The sequence below is a fragment of the Saccopteryx bilineata genome, chromosome 4 (genome assembly GCF_036850765.1).
Source record: "Saccopteryx bilineata isolate mSacBil1 chromosome 4, mSacBil1_pri_phased_curated, whole genome shotgun sequence".
Classification (NCBI taxonomy): Eukaryota; Metazoa; Chordata; class Mammalia; order Chiroptera; family Emballonuridae; genus Saccopteryx; species Saccopteryx bilineata.
Genome location: NC_089493.1, coordinates 65,496,341 through 65,518,851, shown reverse-complemented (window position 1 = coordinate 65,518,851; position 22,511 = coordinate 65,496,341). Strand labels below are relative to the sequence as shown.

Genomic DNA, 22,511 nt, shown 5'->3' with positions numbered 1-22,511 from the left:
GAGTCCAGTTCTGGGGGGAGCCTAAATCCAGGGTTGCACAGTCGAGAGTGGGGAGCCAAACTCTAATTCATCTAGTCTAGATCTGTGGATTCAGTGCTCTTAAACACTGTGTGTACATCTTCAGGATGATAAGTATAAAGGCCAAACATTCTGAATAAATCTTTCGCCATTACTTAGACTTTTATTTCCCGATTTCTCAAGTCAGGAATATAGATCTAAATGAAAAACCTATAAATAAGTAAACATTATTTTGAAAAATTTCACATGTTTTCATTTACCTCATGATCAGTAAAACAAAGTTGATTTTTTATTCCCTTAATTTTTAACTCATATTCTACAGGGAAATAACTGTTTAAAACTACATTAAATCATTATTCAAGTGTTATATAACAGATCTACATGTTATATAAAAGGACTTGGGGGTCCATTAGAAATCTCAGTGTGTTTTTTAAAGCATTTATATTCTGCTTCTTTTATCCTCATAAAATTTTTCCTTCATTTTCTTCTTTGTCTACCTTTTATAAAAATTTTTTCTCATCTTTCTCTTTTGTTTTTTTCTTCTATGTTAGAAAATGAACTGTACTATTAAATGTTAAAAATTCAATTACTATTAAAGTTTTTTTGCTATTTCAAATAGAAAGGTGTACTTTTCTTTTAAAATATTTTATTTAAATTCAGTTTTTTTTAAAATGGGCTTATAAGTATAGAAAAACCTGCTGTTTCTTGCTCATTGATTTTTCCTTTTCTTACTCTCTTTTTATTTCCTTATTTATTTTGTGCCTTTCTACTCTATAGCTTGCTTTTTTTCTGCCTTGTCTTTTTCAATAGATTTCAACGTTATTTTTTGCTAGTAGTTGAAATGAAAGTTAGAAAATACTACGAGGTATTTAGTCCCATTAGAAATTTATGAGCCAAATGAGATATATTGATATGGGAAAACACTGTCTTCTCTCCTCTTTCTTTTCCAAATAGAAAAATAAACAATTGCAAAATGAATAGAAAAGCTGAAGTCCTCAAATGAAACAAAGTTTACTTTATAAGAGTACCATATTTATTATCCTAGCAATGTACTACAGTAGTAAAATATCATCTTACTCTGCAGTCTCTTAATGACTACTTACAGAGCATTATCTCAGAACAAAGTCCCATACAATGAGGCATATATTCAAAGGTGAACATGAAGTTATATGCACAGTTGCTCTAAATCAGTGGTTCTCAAGCAGTATTATTTTGTCTACCCAGAGACATTTAAGAATATTATAAGAGCTTTGACTATCATATTTGGAACAGTTGTGTCACTGCTTTCTGGTCGGGGGAACTGTACAGGACAGCTCCCTTGCTACACATGGCAATAATACTAATGTTGGGACATATAATACCAGATTAAAAAGTGAGAAGTGATATAACAAAAGTCATGTTAAAAGGGAAAATTTTGCTTGAGAAGACAGAGAAGGACCTGACCAGGTAGTGGTGCAGTTCATGGAGCATCAGTCTGGGATGCTGAGAACCCACATTCAAAACCCCAAGGTTACTAGCTTGAGCACCTGCTCACCAGCTTAAGCAAGGGTTGCTGGCTTGAGCATGAGATCATAGACATGACCCCATGGTATCTAGCTCGAGCCCAAAAGTTGCTGAATTGAAGCCCAATATCACTGGCTTGAGTCTAGGATTGCTGGCATGAGCAAGGGGTCACTGGCTCACCTGGAGCCCACCTGCCCACCCCTACTCAAGGCACATATGAGAAACAATCAATAGACAACTAACATGATGCAATTATAAGTTTATCTTTCTTATCTCTCTCTCCGTCTCTCTAAAAAGTAAAGTAAAATAAAAGAGAAGGCAGAGGGCCCTGGCCGGCTGGCTCACAGGAGAAGTGCCCATTTGCTTCTCCACCCCTCCCCCTCTCCTTCCTCTCTGACTCCCTCTTCCCCTCCCGCAGCTGAGACTCCATTGGAGCAAAGATGGCCTGGGCGTTTGGGATGGCTCCTTGGCCTCTGCCCCAGGCGCTAGAGTGGCTCTGGTCGCAACAGAGCGACACCCGGAGGGGCAGAGCATTGCCCCCTGGTGGGCAGAGCATCGCCCCTGGTGGGCATGCCGGGTGGATCCCGGTCGGGTGTATGCAGGAGTCTGTCTGACTGTCTCTCCCCGCTTCCAGCTTCAAAAAAATACAAAAAAAAAAAAGAGAGAAGGCAGAAGATAGTGGCTAAACTGGATCATGAGGAAACAGAAAGAAAAAGCAGTCTGAATAAAAAAAGTGTCCAGGAAAGTGTGTGCTTCTACTCTTAATTTTAAAATTCCAGTGTGTCAAGCATATCCACAGTGTATTTTTATTTAAAAAATTTTTATTTTTCTTTTAAAAAACCCACCATATCACCAACTTTTTGATCAAGAGATACAGTTAAAAGTGCCTTAGATTACCTTATACCATTAAAATATACAGAAATACTGTAGTAAGTTTTGTGTGACATAAGTAGAAATTATTTTAATATTTATAGTAATTACCACATATTATAACCTCTTAAAACTTTACTCAATGGTTTAAATTGGGTATTCAGCTTGAAAAATTATACTTTTTTGTTGTTTCTCAAGAGCATGTTATTTATAGGTTTATAAGCTGGTACTAAATTCATTTTTTTTGCATCTTGATTATAATATTCATCATAAAAGAGTTTTTTCTAATAGCTATTTCATTATACCAAGGGCTCTTTGAATATTTCCTGCAGTAGTAGACAGAAATATGTATAAAACTAAAACAGACCAAGTAGAGTTTTTCCAATGAATAAAACAATTTGGAACAAATGATTAATTGCCAAGCCATCCTGTGTCATATTTTGTTTCTTTATCTGAGCTTTTATTACGGCTTGAGACCAAAATCTCAAAAGTTTTACACACAAAAGGGGTATTTTATGTCAAAACTACAACTGGCTCATGGAGAAAAAATTTATATTTAATGACTATAGAAATTAAAATATATGAGATTAAATTTTAATTACATGATCTGTTCTTTTAAGTTTTATGACTAACATTTTTGAGTCCCTACTTATTTAAAGTTTGTTAAAATCATATCTTTTTAGTCATTTTAGTAACCTGTTTTCTGCTAAAGTGAAGAATAATGTATTTTAATTTGAAATGAGAATAAGAGAGCTACTGATTCATGTTTTGGAATGTATGATTATACTTTAGTACATTAACTATATATAAAGCATTAATTATTTCTAATTATGTTCCTCAAACTATAGAGAATATATCCACAAGTAGAAAAGATACTCTTTTTAGAAATGGTTCACTGTGGAAAAAGTCTGTTTTTATCAGAACTATAGGAAAACTTAACATTAATAGTATTTAGTTGGAAGAAGGACTGGCATCAAAATAAAGATATTATCTCAGGGGCCAAAGTCTCTGGCTAAATTTTCAGCTGGATGCCATCTATGGAAGAAAATGCTCAGGAATGTCTTCAGTTCATGTGGGGAAGTAATATTAAAATCCACTTGGCCGTCTTCAATTTATACTAGAGCACAGTTAGAAGTAGTTTCTCACTTTACTGATAAGCCTTTCAGAGATAACCAGGGATCCAATATCCTATCCAACAAAGCTATGCCACTGTCTTATCCCTAGGGCAGTAAGATACAACTAGCTAGCATTGCCTCTCAAGACCAGAGGTTAGCATTTCTTAAATGCACAAGTGGAAAAATGGAGGAGAATTGACGAGGCTTGGCTCTTTGAATGTTGCCATCAGTTTGATGGTATTCAAAGCTGGCTGAGGCTCTTTCGTGCAATCAAAAAGCTGTACACACATAACTTTAATAGGAGTGTTAATATGGTTCTGAGTACACTGAATCCTTTTCCAAAATAGAAATGACAACTACTATATTAGATACCGTTGCCATAATGCTGAGCAATACTTTGATCCAAGCAAGTTGTCTACCACCATGCTACTCTTCCTAATAATCCTGGGAGGCTAGTAACATTACCCATACTTCTTGGGTTAAAAAATGAGCCACAAACAGATTAATAAATTTACTAATGTTATAGAGATGGTGCCCTTGCCACAATCTCACATTTATGTTAATAAGCAAAGAAAGTGATTTTTAGTTTTCACAGACCATGCTGTCTTCTCCTTAGTTCTGAACAATCAGTTTTACTTCATCCTCCATATTTTTATTTTCTGAAGTGAAAAGCAGGGAGACAGAGAGACAGACTCCTGCAAGTGTCCAACCTGAATCCATCCAGCATGCCCACAAAGGGGTGATGCTCTGCCCACCTGGGACATTGCTCCATTGCAACTGGAGCCATTCCAGCACCTGAGGCAGAAGCTATAGAGCCATCCTCAGTGCCTGGACCAACTTTGCTCCAATGGAGCCTTGGCTGTGGGAGGGGAAGAGAGAGAGAAAAAAAAGAGAGGGGGAAGGGTGGAGAAGTAGATGGGTGCTTCTTCTGTGTGCCCTGACTGGAAATCAAACCCAGGACTTCCACACACCAGCTGACACTCTACCACTGAGCCAGCCGGCCAGGGCCCATCCTCCTTACTTTCTATTTGACTATGACTAAATCTTTATTCTGTTCAGGAGACCATCTTTGAAGTTGATACTTTTTTTTTTATCTATGTCAGCAACAAACTCCATCCAAAATGTCTATCTTCTAACTTTGCTTCCCAGTTTCTTCTTATTCTGGTCCCAGTTATGAGGCATGCTCAGTGGTCAGGGCACCTTTTGAATATTAATGAATTATTTACATTATAGGAATCAAATTGAATGTAAGGAAATATATTCTCCTTTTAGACATAGCCTGATTTCATTCCTCTAGTTTACTGTGTATATGTATAAGATATATCTATAGAATATTGCTACTTTGGTTTCCCTCTCTACTCTACTCCCCTCCACCCTTGTTCCCCATCAGCAGAAGTATTATTTTGTAACATTTCCCCTAGCACATTGAGTCATATTAGAATTGTTAATTTGTATGTCTCCCTTCTCCCAGTGTAAACCCTACAAGGACAGGGACCTTACTTATTCTTGAAACCTAAGTGCTCAGTACAGTACTAGATAGGAATTAGGTGCTTGGTAAATTTTAGAATAGCTGAATGCTAGAAAATTGAATGTAGAAACATAAAAAATTGTGATTTGACAATTTGAATGGATGGATGTGATTACAAACCTTTCAACAGGCCTTTATGGAAAGTATGTGATTTACAGCCCTGTTCAATATACTATAGAGCACCCAAAGTGTGTTTATGTATGAGTATGTGTGTGAGAGAGAGAATGTGAGTGTATGTGAACAAGTCCTGTGGGGGGTGAGGACAACGGAGATGCAAAGACCCAACTCCAGGGACCAGGTTCAGTGATGCAGATCCACTTTATTCAGGAAGTAAGCTAGCTTATATACATGGGTTCAGCCTATAGGGTGTTACAGTGTGTTCCTCAAAGCCAATGGCTGAAAAGGTCAGGGAGCTGCATGGTTGGCGCTAAGTCACTTCCTTATTGCGGGCAAGCTCCCTTCCTGGGTGTGCCCAGGAGGGTTCTGGGATCTGGAGTGTTCTCACAGCATTGCATCAGCCATAGCTGCTAGAAATGTGCTCTGCCCTCCACCCACAAGTGTATTTGTTCCCTTAGGGAAAAATGCTGACAGTCTTCCCATTGATACTGTTCAGTAGTTTTCATTCAAGGTAGAAAACTGGAAATGCCACTGGAGAAAAACAAAGGGGCATGTAAAGTTAGATGGGGAGAATAAAATTACTAACTCTTCAAACTCTTGAAACCATGGTGTTGTAGTCAATCCAAAACATGAAACTCAGTAGGAACTAGGAAAAATATAATATATGTTGCTGTGTTTGGTGTATATCACTGACAGATTTCATATATTTTTATTACACTAATTTTTAGAAGCATTTACTATGTGCCAACCTTCGTGGTAGACGCTAGGTAAACTGCAATGAAAGGCTATGCTGAATATCTTTTGTCTGCCCCTCCAGTTCTCCCTACTCTATCCCCAGGAGGCAGGGTTGTATTGATGACAACTATGAGCCCTCTTACTCACTGTTTCCCCATTTGGTTTCAGCCAGCAGGGAGTCCCTGCAAAGCTCTGAGGGAGGAAAGAATGAGGTCAGGTATTCATTCTCTAGGCTCCTCTGGGATGGTCCACTCAGGCTCACTGTCCTTTGACTCTCTCAACATTATCTTCCTAGAGGACTCTCTCCTTCTGGACCTCAGTAGCTATTTCTGCTCCTCATGTTTTATGGTCTAGGGGTATTAGCTCCACTATCCCTTGTTTTCTTTTTTTTCCTAACCTCACCTAACTTTTATGAACAATCTCTTTCTTAAACCTTCCTGAAGTTACCCTTGAGTTTCAGTTTATTTGCTATTGATACCCTTACTGATACAAAGGCAACTCTTCATGGATTTCTTATGTTTATCATTCATGCTGGCTCTTTCATTTTGGTCATCAAAGATAAACATGTTAAAATAATCAAGTCAAGCATCAGAATACTTCTCTTTGGAGTAAGAAACAATATCATATTTTGATGACAAAGATGTCCAGTTTAAGCACAAATCTATACTAGCTTTTCACTTATAGAAATGTTTCCATTACAGTCTGGCCAGAGCATCAAAACCCCAGATCTCACTTTCTCATAATGCAGTGTTTCTTGCCCAGCATCTCATTTTCTGTGGAAACCTGAAGTCAAGTTGAGATAACTGGGAGTCACTGGTGACATCATTTGCCAAATATAAGAGTCCTCACAGCACAGAATAAGCAGATATTTGCTGTATCCTATGTATCATTCTTAGTGAACTTATCTTAGTGTGTGTCTAGTTCAAAACAGGTATGCTTTTCTTGTTTATTTTTTTCATAACACTACCCATGTTAAGTCGATGTGTGGTGTGTGTGGTTTGTGTGGTTTGTGTTTGTGGTGCATCTTTTCATTTCTCAGTTGGGTGAGAACCAGATCTCATTCCTAGTCCAATCAGACTATCAGTGGTATTAGACTGATAGGTTTCTGACTGACAGTGTTCTCTGTTTCTTGCCTCTCAAAGGCTAACATTGTGTTTCAAATAATTCTGAAAACTGTGTGTTTATTTTTCTAAAATTTAACAAAACCAAAAAATTAAAATTAAAATCCAAACCAAACCAAATAAAAAAGCTTTACACTTGACATTGAATACAAAGATCTACCTAATAACAGCTCACAATTGCAGATTACTAGTTTATAGGCGTTTTTGAAAACCTTTTTCTCACTTGAGCCTCACAACAACCCTGCAAAGTCATTCAGAGATCTTTGTATTATTGGCTTGATATTCCACACTGATTCTGGGTGCTTTTTAGAGATGGTCATTTCACCCACAGGCAATAGTTGCCATTGAAGTGACTTGAGCAAGGGTGCAGTGTGGGAAAAGACCAAGGGAGGCGAGACAGAAGCAGGCAGGTAACTTATACTGGACTGGTGGAAATCAGGGTGGAGAGATGTGGGCAGATTCAAGATCTAGTCCATTCAGTAGAATAGATGAGGACTAGTGAAATAAAGCTTGTTAAATTAGTCAAGATCTGTGATACTAAATTTCTTTTAGATTCCAAAATAATGCAATATTTACTTCAGCATGGTGAAATTATGGTGGATTTTTTTTCTGCCTGCCTATAATTTTCTGTACTTTCCAATTATTTAAAATATCCAGGTATTTCTTTTTTAATCATAATTTTCCTTTGAAAAGAGATATGAGGAACATACTTTGCTATATAAACTAGTTTAATTGAATACAAAGGTATAAGTAATTAAAAATGGTAGATTCTGAAGTCTTTCAAGAATGTGGATTTAATTCTTTGGGTGGAATAAATAGCTAAGTTTAACTTTCTCCTTACAACTCAATGGATCTCAAAATTGCTCTGTGGGTAAGAGAATTGTTTAAAGTAGGATCTACCCACACATTGTATTTTCACACATTTTATGTGTATATGTAATTTAATAATTTATACATTTTATTTTATGAAGACAGTTATCCAACAGAGTGATTGAATAATGCATTGATTAAAATTAAACAAAAACTAAGTCAATGATAAACCAGGTGTTTTCAAAATTACATAACATTTTCTTATTGTGGGTAACTATTGATATGATACTCTTTAAAGTTTTTGTTATTGCTGTTGTTATTGGTTTAGGGTTGATTAAAAAATAAAAAGAGATTAGAATCAGTTGCTTGGGAATTTTATGGAAATATTGACTAACTGAGATGACAGAAAAGCATTCTCTAAATCACTGAATCAAGCAAGCAAAATGCAACACAAACTCTCTGGACCCACTGAGCCATAATGTCCATCTTTATTTACTGAGAACAGGCTTTATGACCAATGAGGTCAGTGACATGAATTGAAAACTGCAGACTCTTGCCTCTCAACCTCCACGTGCCCTTTATAACTCACTTCCAACAAACGACAAAGGATGTTTTCCCCTTCAGCGATCCCTTAGAACTAGAAGTTAAAGCTTGTTTTTAAGTGTTTAATTTATTTTTTAAAAAGAAATATGAATTGTATCAAGTGGAAGGAAAATAGTAAATCTAAATGTCAAAGGTTGGAAATCAGATTTGTATTAACTACTGGCATTAATTTGCTTAAAGATAAGAAGGGGCAAGAAATTGGTGTGTTTAGACAAGGAAGTAGGAGACCATGCACCTGCTCCTCTGCCTTTGCCTGGATAATATGACTTTGGCAAAAGTCACTTAAACTCTCTAAGCCTCAGTTTTCTCATATGTAAAATAGATAGCATAGTAACTCCTAAGTCCACTGGTCACTTGGAGGATATTAAGTGGTAATATACATGAAACACCTAGCACAGAGCAATCTCTCAATAAATGTTCATTATTAGTGCATCATCATCATTATTATATGCACTATCTAAATAATACCTCTTTTCTTTGTAAACATGAAAAAAAGAGAAACTGTTTGTTTTAAGATATGGCTCTCTAAGCAAGGAACCCAATAACCATGTGCTCCCCCGTGAGCTGTTCCTCTACATTACCAAGAGGCTCTCAGAATTATCAAGAAACCTATACTAGCACCTGAAGAACTCAAACCTGCAGTTTCTATGAACTTCTCCATAAAGTCCATGGTTGCCAAATAATCATATATTTATTGAACTTTTGTTGTGCACAAAGCACTATGCTGGGTATAAGACATGGGAAAATTCCCTGCTCCAAGGAACTTTAAAAGAAGCTAGAATAAGCATATGCAGGGAAAAGAATCATACAAGGTAGCTTACATTAAATACTAGAACCTAAAGACAGGTACTAAGGGCTTTGAGAAAAGAGAGAAATTATTGTGGGCAGGAAAGTTGGAAGGCTTCAGTGAAGAAGTATGGTTGAAGGTGGCTTAGAAGAATGGATGTGATTAAAGTAGTGGGAGGAGAAGAGAAAGGCGTGTCAGCAGGGCACAGAAGCAAGGTGACACAAAGACCTTTTAGGAACAACTAGAGAAGTGCTTCTCAGTGCAGTTCCAAGAGCAGTGAAGTCAGGATCTCCTGGGGTACCAGTCAGCTCAGACCACTAGGACAGAATACCCCACACTGGGTGGCTTTCACAACCATTCTGGAGGCTGCAGGTACTGGTCAATTCAATTTCTAGTGAGAGCCCTCTTCCTGGGTTTAGGTGGCTGCCATGACATGATGTCCTCACATGGTGGAGAGAGAGAGAGTGAGCTCTTAAGCATCTCTTCCTCTTCTTTTTTTTTTTCTAGTTAAACAATGATTTTATTGCTTGAGTATACAGGTATTTTATGCAACCAGGGCAGAGGCTATGTATGACTTATGTTTCCAATTGAGGGTGAGGGGTGGGGTGAGTTCTTGCTTGCTCTTATAACATCAAGCCACACGGTGAATCCAACTTTCTATCAGATTCAGACAGAATTTAGCACTCTTTTCTGTTTCTCTCAAGAACCTTTCAAATAGCAACACCTTCCTTAATTAAACAGTAGAGATCCTTGGGAAGATTAGAAGTCCTTTGGATTTAAGAATTCTCAAGATTTTATTGCCTGTCACAAAACAAACTTGTGCAATGCCATGTGAGTCTCTCAGGGTCACACTGATTTGTGTGGGAGTCAGGCCCTTCTTGGCCAGTTTATAGATCTGCTGCTTCACATCCTCAGACATCAACTTCAGCCAGGTGGGGAGGTTGGGCAGAGTTGACTCGGATAAGCCCTTCCCTGGAGTATACATGTGACCCATGATGGCAGCAGACAAGCAGTGAAAAAGAGGCTAGTATTTTTGTATCTTTTCTTCTAAGAACACTAATCCTGTTGGGGCAGGACCCCACTCATTTGATCTCCTTTCATCTTTGTTACTTCCTTAGAGGCCCCATCTCCAAATACAGTCACATTGGAAGTCAGAGCTTCAGTATTGAATTGAGGGCAGGGTGGGGAGGGGACACAATCATTCGGTCCATTAACACCTGAGAACTTCTTAGGAATGCAAAATTTTGGGCTTCAGCCCCAGACCTAAGGAGCAAAAAACTGCAGGAGTAGGGCCCAAAAGTTTGTTTTAACCAGCCTTCTCACTGACTGAGTTTAAGAACCACCAGAGTAAATATCTGCAAGGAGGAGGAATGGACAGGAGATGGAAGAAGTAGGCTGTGATCAGAACTTGGAGAGCTTTAAATGCCAGGCCCAGGAGTATGGAGACGGATCTGTAATTAGAAAGAGGCCCAAAAGGGGAGGTGGTCAAATAAAAGAATATAAAGCGCTCATGCTATGATGTCTACTTTTGCATAGGAAGAGAGGGAGTATGGCGGGGGTCCCCTGAGGCCATTTATCCGGCCCCTGCCGCTCTTCCGAAAGGGGCACCTCTTTTATTGGTGGTCAGTGAGATGCATCCTGTGCTCCTGGAGTACTGTATGTGGTAGCACCGCAAAGTGTGGCGTCACTCACGTACAGTACTACTTCCGGTGATGCGGGAACGCATGTGTCACCGCTCCGGAAGCACATCATATCACTTCTTACAGTGACAAATAATGGAACTGGACATTGACCATCTCATTAGCTAAAAGCAGGCCCATAGTTCCCATTGAAATACTGGTCAGTTTGTTGATTTAAATTTACTTGTTCTTTATTTTAAATATTGTATTTGTTCCCGTTTTGTTTTTTTACATAAAATAAAATATGTGCAGTGTGCATAGGGATTTGTTCATAGTTTTTTTTTATAGTCTGGCCCTCCAACAGTCTGAGGGACAGTGAACTGGCCCCTGTGTAAAAAGTTTGGGGACCCCTGGAGTATACTAATAGTAGGAATAGACAAGAAGGGGTAACTACGAGAAATAGAAAGCAATAACCTTCAGACCATTATAGGAAAAGCAAGGAAAGGAGGAGTGGTAAACTTAGGTAACTTGCAGATCCGTGTGAGGCAAACGATGAATTCAGCTTTATTTTTTCTGCCAAGTGTTAATAGCAGGATATCTAAGTGACTGTGTCCACTGGGCAGATGGGAGATGTCGCTAAGAGAGCAGTTAGTTCTGAAACTACATTGAGGAGGTGAATTTGAATCCTAGGGGTGGGTGTGAGCTCTGAGAAAAGGCACACACACAGGTGGAAAAGGAAAGTCATGGAGCCAGCCGCCACTCAAAAGAAAGGCGTTGCCGGGAAATAGAGGATGAATATCAGGACAAATATCAGGATAAATATCATATAAAGTGTTTAAACACTTTTGCTGCTAGCACCTTAAAGGTTCTCTAATTGAGTCAGAAGGGACAAGTTTGTAACACATTGTGAGTCCTTGAGTAAATCAGCATGCTTATGAATAGGGCCAACTATTAAACATATGAATTTTGACCATCACTGCCATTAGCCTGACCCATTGTTAAACAGGATAATGGCCTTCGGTGCCATCTGAAGGACCTAAGGATATTGACCTTTTGTATGTGTCACCTCATTTAGCATTTCTGTAACAGTAAACTTGTGGCTCTCAAACTTTTTAGTACACATCAGAATCATCTGGAGGGTTTGTTAATACACAGATTGCTGGACCCCGCTCTTAGATTGTTGGATTCATGAGGTCTGGTGTGGAGTCAGAATCTGTATCCATAACAAGCTCCCAGAAGCTGCAGATGGTGCCGGGGTAGGAGCCACATTTTGAGAACCATTGTTAACCCTTACCTAGAGATACTCCCTAAAGTGAGATCCACCAATAGCTAACTCAGGTTGACGTGTTTGTTGCAAACTATAACTGTAGTCAATTTTTACTTTTAGCAAAGGTTTCTAGCCAGAAACCTCTAGATAAAAGGAGCAGTCAGAAAGCATAAAAGCACTATATGGAGTCAATAAAAATGTTATTTTTCAAATGAAAGCCTGCATTTGACAACCTCAAAGGAAGATCCTCAGGTAGACTACACCAAAAATTAAAAATTAAAAAATTAGAAATCTGAAAGCTACAACAAGGAAGGCCTTTATGAAAGAAAAACAAAAACATGTTCATGGTTGCCAAAGTTATCATTCAGGCCTACACATTTTTCTCATATTTTCTTCTATTATATATATAATATATAATAGAAGACACTAGACCCTTGATCCCAACCTGTTATTCCAAAAAAAGAGGGGTTATTTTTAATTATTTTCAGTTTACTTTTTGTTTGCGAACAATATTATGTAAAGGATTTAAAAGTCAGTTTCTGTGTAATGCTTGGCTATTTATATATATGTTTATAATGTGAAATCTTTATGAAAGAATTAGAACATGTTAGATCTATTTTAGCTCAAAATTGCATTGCTATCTTGTCATATGCAGGTATGTCTCACTTCATTTTCCACTCAAATTTATCTTATTCCCTTGGTTTATAAACACACTGAATTCTCTCTAACTGAAAAGGCAAAAAGAAAAAAAAGTGGGGGGGGGGCAAGATAACAGGAATGATAGAGCACCCCCTTAACAATAATAACTCCCAAGGTAGAATCAAATTAAACAGAGCAAAGGTTTGATACAGCCCTATCTCCTACACCATTAAATAAAAAAAAAAGAATCATAATGAAAGGCAGGAAAGCCACTGTGAAGAAATTAAAAAGAGTGAACAAATAGATCGATGTAATGGAAATGGAAATGAAGAAAATCAAGTTTTCATTTCCTCTGGAGTAAGCCAATTTGAAAGTTAGGTAAATGTTACAGTTATTTATTATCTTTTTTTTTTTTTCTTTTTGAGAAAGTTTTTCTTATTAGGGTGACATTGGTTAATAAAATTATGTAGGTGTCAAGTGTACATTACTATTATACACAGTCTGTACATTGCATTGTGTGTTCACCACCTAAAGTGAAATCATCTTCCATCACCAGATATTTGGCTCCTGTTACCCTATTCCTCCCCTCCTTCCCTCCTTCCCTCTGGAAACCACCATAGTGTTGTCTGTGTCTATGAGTTTTCATTTATATTGCACATATGAGTGATAGCATGTGATTCTTAGCTTTTTCTGAGTTATTTCACTGAGCATGATAATCTCAAGGTCCATCCATGTTATTGCAAATGGAAATATTTCATTTTTTCATATAGCTGAGTAGTCTTTTATTGCATATCTGTACCACATCTTCTTTATCCAATCATCTATCAAAAGACACTTTTGGGTTGTTTACATGCTGTGGCCACTGTGAATAATGCTGCCAAAAAATATAAAGGTTCATATATTTGCAAAAATATTTTCAAATTTTGGGGGGTAGGTAACCAGAGATAGATTGCTGGGTTATATGGTAACTCTATCCTTAAGTTTTTGAAGAATTGCCAGACTGTTTGCCATAGTGGCTATACCAGTTTACATTCCCATCAGCATGAAGGTTTTTTTTCCTCCATAACCTCTTCAACACTTGTTATTACTATTCTTGTCAATAATAATTATTCTATCAGGTGTGAGGAGGTATCTCATTGTAGTTTTGATTTGTATTTACCTAATACTTAGGTTAAACATCTTTTAATATATCTATTGGCTGTTTGTCTGTCTTCTTAGCAGAGGTGTCTGTTCAGCTCTTTAGCCCATTTTTTTTTATTTTGGATTGTTTGTTTGGTGTTGAGTTTTATGAAATCTTTATATATTTTGGATATTAATCCCTTGTCAATGCTATTGTTGGCAAATATCTTCTCCAATCCAGATGGTTGCCTTTTTGTTTTGTGGATGTTTTTATTTGTTTTTGCTGTGTAGAAAGCTTTTAGTTTAATATAATTCTATTCATTTATTTTTTTTCCTTTACTTTCCTTGCCTTTAAAGTCAAATTAATAAAATCTTGTCTAGGACCAAGGTCCATAATTTTAGTTTGTTTTTTTTATGTAATTTATTTTTTCAGATTTTATACTTAGGTCTTGGTCCATTTTAAATTAAATTTTGTACATGGGAACAAACTGTAGTCTAGTTTCATTTTTTTGCATGTGGCTTTCCAATTTTTTCAGCACAATTTATTAAAGAGGCTTTCTTTTCTTCATTGAATGTTTTTGGCTCTTTTGTCAAAAATTATTTGCCCATATATGTGGTTTTACTTCTGGGCTCTCAATTCTTTTCCATTGGTCTGTGTGTCTGTTTTTCTGCCAATACCATGCTGAATTGATTATCGTTGCTCTGTAGTATAATTTGAAATCAGGTAGTATGATACCTCTGGTTTTGTTCTTGTCAGGATTACTTTTGTTATTTGGGGTCTTTTGTGGTTCCATACAAATCTGATAATTTTTTTATTGTTGTTCTATTTCTTTTAGAAACATCCTTGGGATTTTGGTGGGGATTGAATTAAATCTGTATACTGCTTTTGGTAATATGGACATTTTAACTAGGTTGATTCTTCCAATACTTGAACACAGAATATCTTTTTATTTTATTGTGTCTTTTTAAATCTCTGTTAATAATGTGTTATAGTTTTCAGTGTATAGGTCCTTTATATCCTTTATTAAGTTTATTAGGTATTTTATTGTTTTGTTGTAATTGCAAAAAGAATAGTTTTTTATGACTTTTTTTTGAAATTTTATTGTTAGTATATAGGAATATAGTAGATTTTTTTTCATTGATTATATATCCTTCATCTTTACAGTATTTGCTTATTGTTTCTAATAGGTTGTTTGTTTCTGGCGAAGTCTTTAGGGTTTTCTATATAAAAAATCATGCCTGTCATTTGCTATAAGTGACACTTTTATTTCTTCATTCCCAATTTGAATGCCTTTTATTTCTTTCTCTTGATTGATTGCTTTGGCTAAGAATTCCAGTACTATCTGAGTAAGAGTGGTGAGAGTGGACATCCTTGTCTTGTTCCTAATTTCAAGTTTTTCACCATTCATGTTAGTTAAAGGTTTGTCATATATGGCCTTTATTATATTGAGGTCCACTGGTGCAATCAGTTAGCATGAAGTGTTTATACAGTTAAACAGATAACAAGATTAGTGAATCACAGATAAACATTATGGTACAAATGTACATTATACAAAGCCCACCTGTGTATTACACTTGGTCCTCTCAGTGACCCTATAAGAAAGACAAGACTATTCCCACTTTCAGATGAGAAGACCAGGCTACAAGATGAGACTGAGTGATTTATAAGAGACACATAGATATTAAGTAGTGGTAATGGGTTCAAATTCTTCCAACTACAAATATGGAACATTTTCCACTAACCAGCCCACTAATCAATCTTTTATTTATTTTTTTACATTTAAAGTGATGCTATGGACACTAAGTAAAACCAACTTTGGTCTATAGTCATTATTCATTTTCATCAGCCTATCTTTGGTTGTCTTATATGAGCAGCAGAATTAAAATGTATTAAAATCATATAATCTCACTTATATGTGGAATCTAATGAACACAGTGAACTGAGGAACTGAATAGAGGCAGAGGCGGAGTCATGGGGAGCAGAGATATAGCTGTCAGAGGGAAGGGGGATGAGGGGGATTGGATCAGAGGTGAAGGGATTAGTGAAATTATACATATATAACACATATAGTAGATACAGATAACAGGACAGCAAAGTTGATCTCTTCATGTATGATATCAATACACTCAATAATAAAATATTTAAGAGACTCCAGTTGCACATGTTTTAATAACTGAGACACCCTGAGACACCACTTTTTTTTTTTTTTTTTTAAGAAAAGAAGGGATGATGATTCATTGTGCATTTGTACCAAGCCTCAGAAGACAATAAAATTGGTCCAGGGCACTCACCACCATGGATGAAACATTTTGTTTAGTCTTTAGTCTCAGGAAGATGAGTTTTGAATTCATTTCTGGACCAGGCATAATTAAAAGGTAGAGATTAGAGAATCCTAAATAAGATGGCTCATTGAGTAGCCCTAGACCCCAAGCATTACTTGCCGACATACAAATAAAATGCCAATATATTTGAAAATTTTTTGTTTCTCAAGGAAAGTGAACTCTCCTTTGCAAATAGAGTCATATTACTGATTTCTTTAAATTTTGACTCTGACACTTACTATGTAACCTTAGTTATTATTTATCTATGCCTAAATTTCTTATCTGTAAAGTTTTAATAATAGTACCTCTGAGTATGGTTGGTGAGAAGTTTAAATGAATCAATATATGTAAAATTCTTAAAATAATTCCTAGTACATAGTAGATACTTTATAACTGGATTCTTAATTTTGAGATAAGTGATATTTAATCATTTTTGTTTAAATAAACTGGGTTGATTGTGTTTTGATCTCTTTATCAAGAAAACTACATGGCCATATATATTTTTATTAGTCATACTAACAGTATGTTGGGTGATGCAAATATATAACATTTTTCTCCAGAAAAAATTTAAAATTCTTGAACAGCTTCTATTTGTTTCATTCTTTGACTCAAACAGGCTTAATTTTCAAGTCACTTGTACATGATATTGTATAGAAATTGAAAAATAATCTTCTATTCATTTTATTACTCACTCAGTCTCTTGAAAATGATTAAATGAAATAGCTAACAGTTTCCTCACAGCAAACAAATGTTAAATATGAAAATGACTTTAAGAACTTTCAGTGAACCTGACCAGACAGTGGTGCACCCTGGGCCCTGACTTCTGAAGGGCCGCGCAAAACCCCAACTTTACCCTTTTTCCTAATGTAAGGGGTCCAATATTTTCTTCTGTGCCTGCAGCCTCAACCAACCTTAATCCACATCTGGGTGGCACAGTGGATAAAACATCGGACTGGGATGCGGAGGACCCAGATTTGAAACCCTGAGGTCACAGCCTTAAGTGCAGGCTCACCAGCTTGAGTGTGGGATCATAGACATGACCCCATGGTCGCTGGCTTGAACCCAAAAGTTGCTGGCTTAAAGCCCAACATTGCTGGCTTGAGCCCAAGGTTGCTGGCTTGAGCAAGGGGTCACTCACTCTGCTATAGCCCCAGGTCAAGGCACATATAAGACAACAGTCAATGAACAACTAAGGTGCCACAACAAAGAACTGATGCTTCTCATCTCTCTCCCTTCCTGTCAGCCCCTATTTGTCCCTCTCTCTGTCTCTTTCACACACACACACACACACACACACACACACACACTTTCAATGAAAGAAATGTATTCAAAGCAGTCTAATTGTGTATTTAGGGTTTGGCTTCAGGGTTCTCAAACATCCAACATGACTAACTCTAGCTGAACTGGACAGCTTTTGAACTGCTTAGTCTAAAATTTTAAGCACAGAAATATGTATATATTTCATATTAGAGAATACATTTACCAAAACTTTCATTTTTTATTTTTATTTTTTTTGTATTTTTCCGAAGCTGGAAACAGGGAGGCAGTCAGACAGACTCCCACATGCGCCCAGCTGGGATCCACCCAGCATGCCCACCAGGGGGCGATGCTCTGCCCGTCTGGGGCGTTGCTCTGTCGCAACCAGAGCCATTCTAGTGCCTTAGACAGAGGCCATGGAGCCATCTCCAGCGCCCGGGGCCAACCTTGCTCCAATGGAGCCTTGGCTGCGGGAGGGGAAGAGAGAGACAGAGAGGAAGGAGAGGGGGAGGGGTGGAGAAGCAGATGGGCGCTTCTCCTATGTGCCCTGGCCGGGAATCAAACCTGGGACTCCTGCACGCCAGGCCGATGCTCTACCACTGAGCCAACCGGCCAGGGCAAAAATTTCATTTTTAATGACATATATGTATACTAATTTCAACTTTGGGAATTCTTTCTACCAGAAGTGTTATGTGTAAAAGACTCTTTACTATATCATATGCCGAACATGCTGTTCTGTGACTTTTAGATAACTTGTCCCTTATAAGGATGCTGTCTACAAGAGGTATAGATCGTGAGGTTTTCCTTTTTTCATTTATGAACTGGAACTTAAATAGTCTATCAAATCACTTTAGGTCCCAGACTTGCACTGAGGAGTTACCTCCTGCTGTGTACAGGCATATACACATATATGACAATTACTTAAGAAGCCAATTGAGATAAATCACCAGGAACAAGTAGTATAATTATATAAAGTATTACACAGGCAAGAGAACTGGGTACCCAGAGAAAGAGAAGAGCCAAGGGCAGCAGCAGCAGTGAGCCAAAGAATCCAACCAAGTTCTCAAGGAGATAAGGGCTAGGATAAACCTTCCTTCACCTTTAGGACCCAGGGTCCTCTGCTAGAAAGACAGTCCACAGCACCTCCAGATCAGATTTCCAGCTGCTTCAGGCCCTCCATGCAGGGGTTTATCTTAGTTTAAATACCACAGATATGTGTGGGAGAAAAGCATATGGAAGAGAAGGAAGCACTATTAGGCACATAAAATCATCTCAATACTGAGGCATTGCAGAAGGGCACAAGAGAGTCCCAGCTGTGTGAAATGCAATAATTATAACAAAGAACTAGACTTTTATTTTCTCAAAGGCTGGCAACCTATTGTCTAACACATAATAACTCAGAATATTATATATTTGAGTAAATAAATTAGTGAAGAGTGCATTGATACATTGTATCAGAAATCTTATAGGAGACTGCTAACATTAATGATATCTAGGTGTTAGAACACCAAATACATTAAATAAAATTTTTATTCTGACTCTCTATAAATAATAATATATCCAGGCAATAATGTAAGCCATTTTCCAAGTATACCTAACTTTCATGGAGCACAATAGTGATTTTTTCTTTAATTGAGGCATTAGCTGTATTCCAGCAAGACAGAGTTTGGCTTAATATCAGGGAAAGAAAGTCCTGGCCAGTTGGCTCAGTTGTAGACCGTCGGCCCAGCATGTGGATGTCCCAGGTTCAATTCTCACTCAGGGCACATGAGAAGTGACCATCTGCTTCTATCCCCTTCCCTCTTTCCTTCTCTTCTCCCTCTTTTCTCCTTCTTCCTCTGGCAGCCAGTGGCTCCATTCATTCAAGTGTCACCCCAGGCACTGAGGATAGCTTGGTTGGTGTGAGCCTCTTAGGCTCAGGTGCTAAAAATAGTTCTGTTGATTTAAGCATCAGCCCCAGATGAGGGTTGTGGGTAGATCCCAGTCACAGTGCATATGGAAGTCTGTCTCACTATCTCCCCTCCTCTTACTTAAAAAAAATAAAATAACTCTCAAGTAAGAATAACTCAGTGTTTCCCAGTTGTTCTTTAGAGTAATTATAGAGGCTATAATGGGAAAAATAGAGAAACAAAAATAAGTCCTGTGGTCAAATTAGTCTTGGGATCTCTGACTTAAAATTAAAAGTTAAGCAGTTTCCCCTAACTTTTAATTTGCTGATGGATATACTGTGCAATATTTCCACATATATATTTGTTCATGGAAATCTCTTAAATATAAACCTGTTTCGTTTAGATGACTCATAATGACATTTATAAAAATGGATTAAACTAAAATGCAAATACATGCTCATGAATTTGAAAAGCTTTTCTTCAAAAATAATAGCAGGGTTATTTGTCTGTCTTCTTCATTTCTAAACTTCTGGTGCCTGATGCTCAATAAATATTTATTGAATGAAAAATCAGCAATTGTGCTACTGCAGAAAAAAAACGGTCTATTCTATTATTCTTCTCACCATCCCACTTCTTCCTGCTTAAGTGCCTTGTAAAAATCAGACCTTATAGTAATAGTTTATTTTAGAGTGTATCAAATATATCTGTATTCATGATCTTCCTTGATGCTCACACAGAAGCATAGGTAGAAAAATATTATCATTCCTATCTTATCAATAGAGTAAATAGAGGTTTGTTGAGGTTCAAGACTCACTCAGGCACATCAGTAGTGACTAGGACACAAATTCTTGTTTCAGGATTCCATATCTGGCACATTTTCTACTAAACATCCAATACATTTCCTACTAAAAATGAGTATTTATGCAAGTTTTAGAGGTATAATCAGTAAATAATAAAACCTGAGCAATTTTTTCTACATTGGGCTCTTAACTTTTTTTGCTTTGGTTTTGTATCTTTTTAAATGTGTGACGTAATTTATATTTCCTCTATAGTTCCTTTCAATCATTCTTACAATTTTTGTCTACAATTATATACTTTCCTCTGTTTAGTAAGATTGTCCAAGTTTTGAAAAATAAGATTTTCCAATGATATTTGACCATTATGAATTCAGAGCCCTGGAAGAACTTAAAGAGAGTGATTGTTCCTACCATTGTTAAATTAAAAAAAAACCACACAAAATAGATTGTTTTCGATTTTTTCACCTTTTTTACCTATCCCCCCAACCACCCATCAATTTGTTCTCTGTGTCTATGAATTTGTTTGTTTTTTTTCTTTATTTTGTTTTATAGATTCCACATATAAGTAAAATCATATGATATTTGTCTTTCTTTGACTTATTTTACTTAATATAATAAATACCCTGTAGATTCATCCCTGTTTTCCTGTTCTTGCAAATGACAAGAATTTATTCTTTTTTATTGCTGAATAATATTCCATTGTACACATGTCCCACATTCCCACATATTCTTTATCCTTTTGTCTATCTTGCTATTGTAAATAATGTTGCAATGAACATCAAGGTTCATATATCTTTTTAATTACGTACTCTTTTAGATTTCTTTGAATAAATACCCAGAAGTAGAATTGCTAGGTTATATGATAATTCTGTTTTAATTTTCTTGAGAAACTTCCTTCCATATTGCTTCCCATAGTGACTCCACCAAGTTACAATGTCACCAACAGAGTTACCTTTTCTCCACATTCTTACCAAAATATCACTACTGGTTGTTTTGATTATTTTTGTTTATTTTTAGAAAGATTTTATAAGTGTAACTAGCAGGCATATAATATTTATTAACCCTTATTTTATTAAGTGCTTTGGGCCCACGAGAATAATGGACACCTACTCTACAGTGTCATGATCTAACTTACCAGGACAGAGGTAAGGACAGAACCATAGAGGATTGTTTCAGGGAAGCACATATTGGTGTGGGAATATGGTAGGTTCTGGACTGTTGCTTGATCTTATTAGAGTGAGGTCTCCGTAAATCCCAAAAGAACAGAATTGTTTTCCAAGTAACACTGAGTAAAAAAGAAAAGACTATAAAAGGATCTTGATATAGACATATGATTTAGAGAAAAAGGAATTTTCCGTGGACATCAAATTGTATCACCAAAAACAAAGATGTAGGAATAGGCAAGCAGTGCTCAGGGCATGGACAGCAAGTTAGATTGGCTGGAACAAAAGGTCTAGTCTGAAAAACAAGATGACCTCAGTTAGATGAAGTTAGATGATAAGAAACCTATTAGATTTCTTTGTCCATATATAGTAGTATTTTCATAGTGCTGAATGCATAATAATCACAACACCTGAAAACTCATTACAAGTTACTTTTTGGTGCCTTATTTTTTCAGGTGTTTTTGATGAACAACATTTCTGAATTACGGAACAACATTCTTATCATATCAGTTTTTTTTATATATACAAGAGAAGTATTTCTTTTCTGCTCTTAAAAAAAGTCAGTTCTTTTACACCTTAAGAGAACTCCAGAGATTGATGGATCATTTTTTTATTTATGCTACTAAAGTTTGCTAAGTGTTTATTGTGAACCAATCACTATTCTAGATGTTGGTGACACAGCATTGAATACTTCAGCCCCTACTCTCAGGTAGTCTATAATCTAAACGATTGAGTTATATTGGAGTGAACTTCTGCATTCTTCCTAGCTATCAATTCTTTAATTTCAAAGAACACGTAGCATGCCAAGCAATGTCTGTGAGTGAAATAAACCAAGCAACAAACATATTTTGATGATCTATATGCCAGGAACTCTTCTATATTCTACAAAAAAATTTAGAAGTCTGAATAATAGGGTTTGTAACATTAAGGAAAGGATAACTTATTGAGGGAATAGTCCATAAACAAAATGATATAATCTAAGCCAGGCGTATAAGAGCATTATAGGACAGTGCTATGGTTTTAGAGGAAGGAGAGAGCAATTGATAGTAAGAATTGGCTAAGACATAGGAGGAGCAAGACCTAGCTTTTCAATGAAGCATAGGGGAGGGTTTGGATAGTCATCAACAAGCAGAGAAGAAAAGAAAGACATAAAAGTTGGTGTAGCAATTGCCTTATTTGCATCAGTTTTTTTTATAGGCAGGTAATAAAAATTAACTTTGACTTTCATTGAC

The 22,511-nt window shown here is 36.7% G+C and overlaps 1 protein-coding gene and 1 pseudogene across 1 annotated transcript in view; one reads left to right on the top strand and one right to left on the bottom strand.

Annotated features, from left to right (window-relative positions):
* UNC13C (unc-13 homolog C) overlaps positions 1-22,511 on the top strand; it is a 665,319-nt gene that overhangs the window by 589,267 nt on the left and 53,541 nt on the right. The window lies entirely within an intron of this gene.
* On the bottom strand, positions 9,752-10,201 carry LOC136335250 (small ribosomal subunit protein uS15-like; annotated as a pseudogene).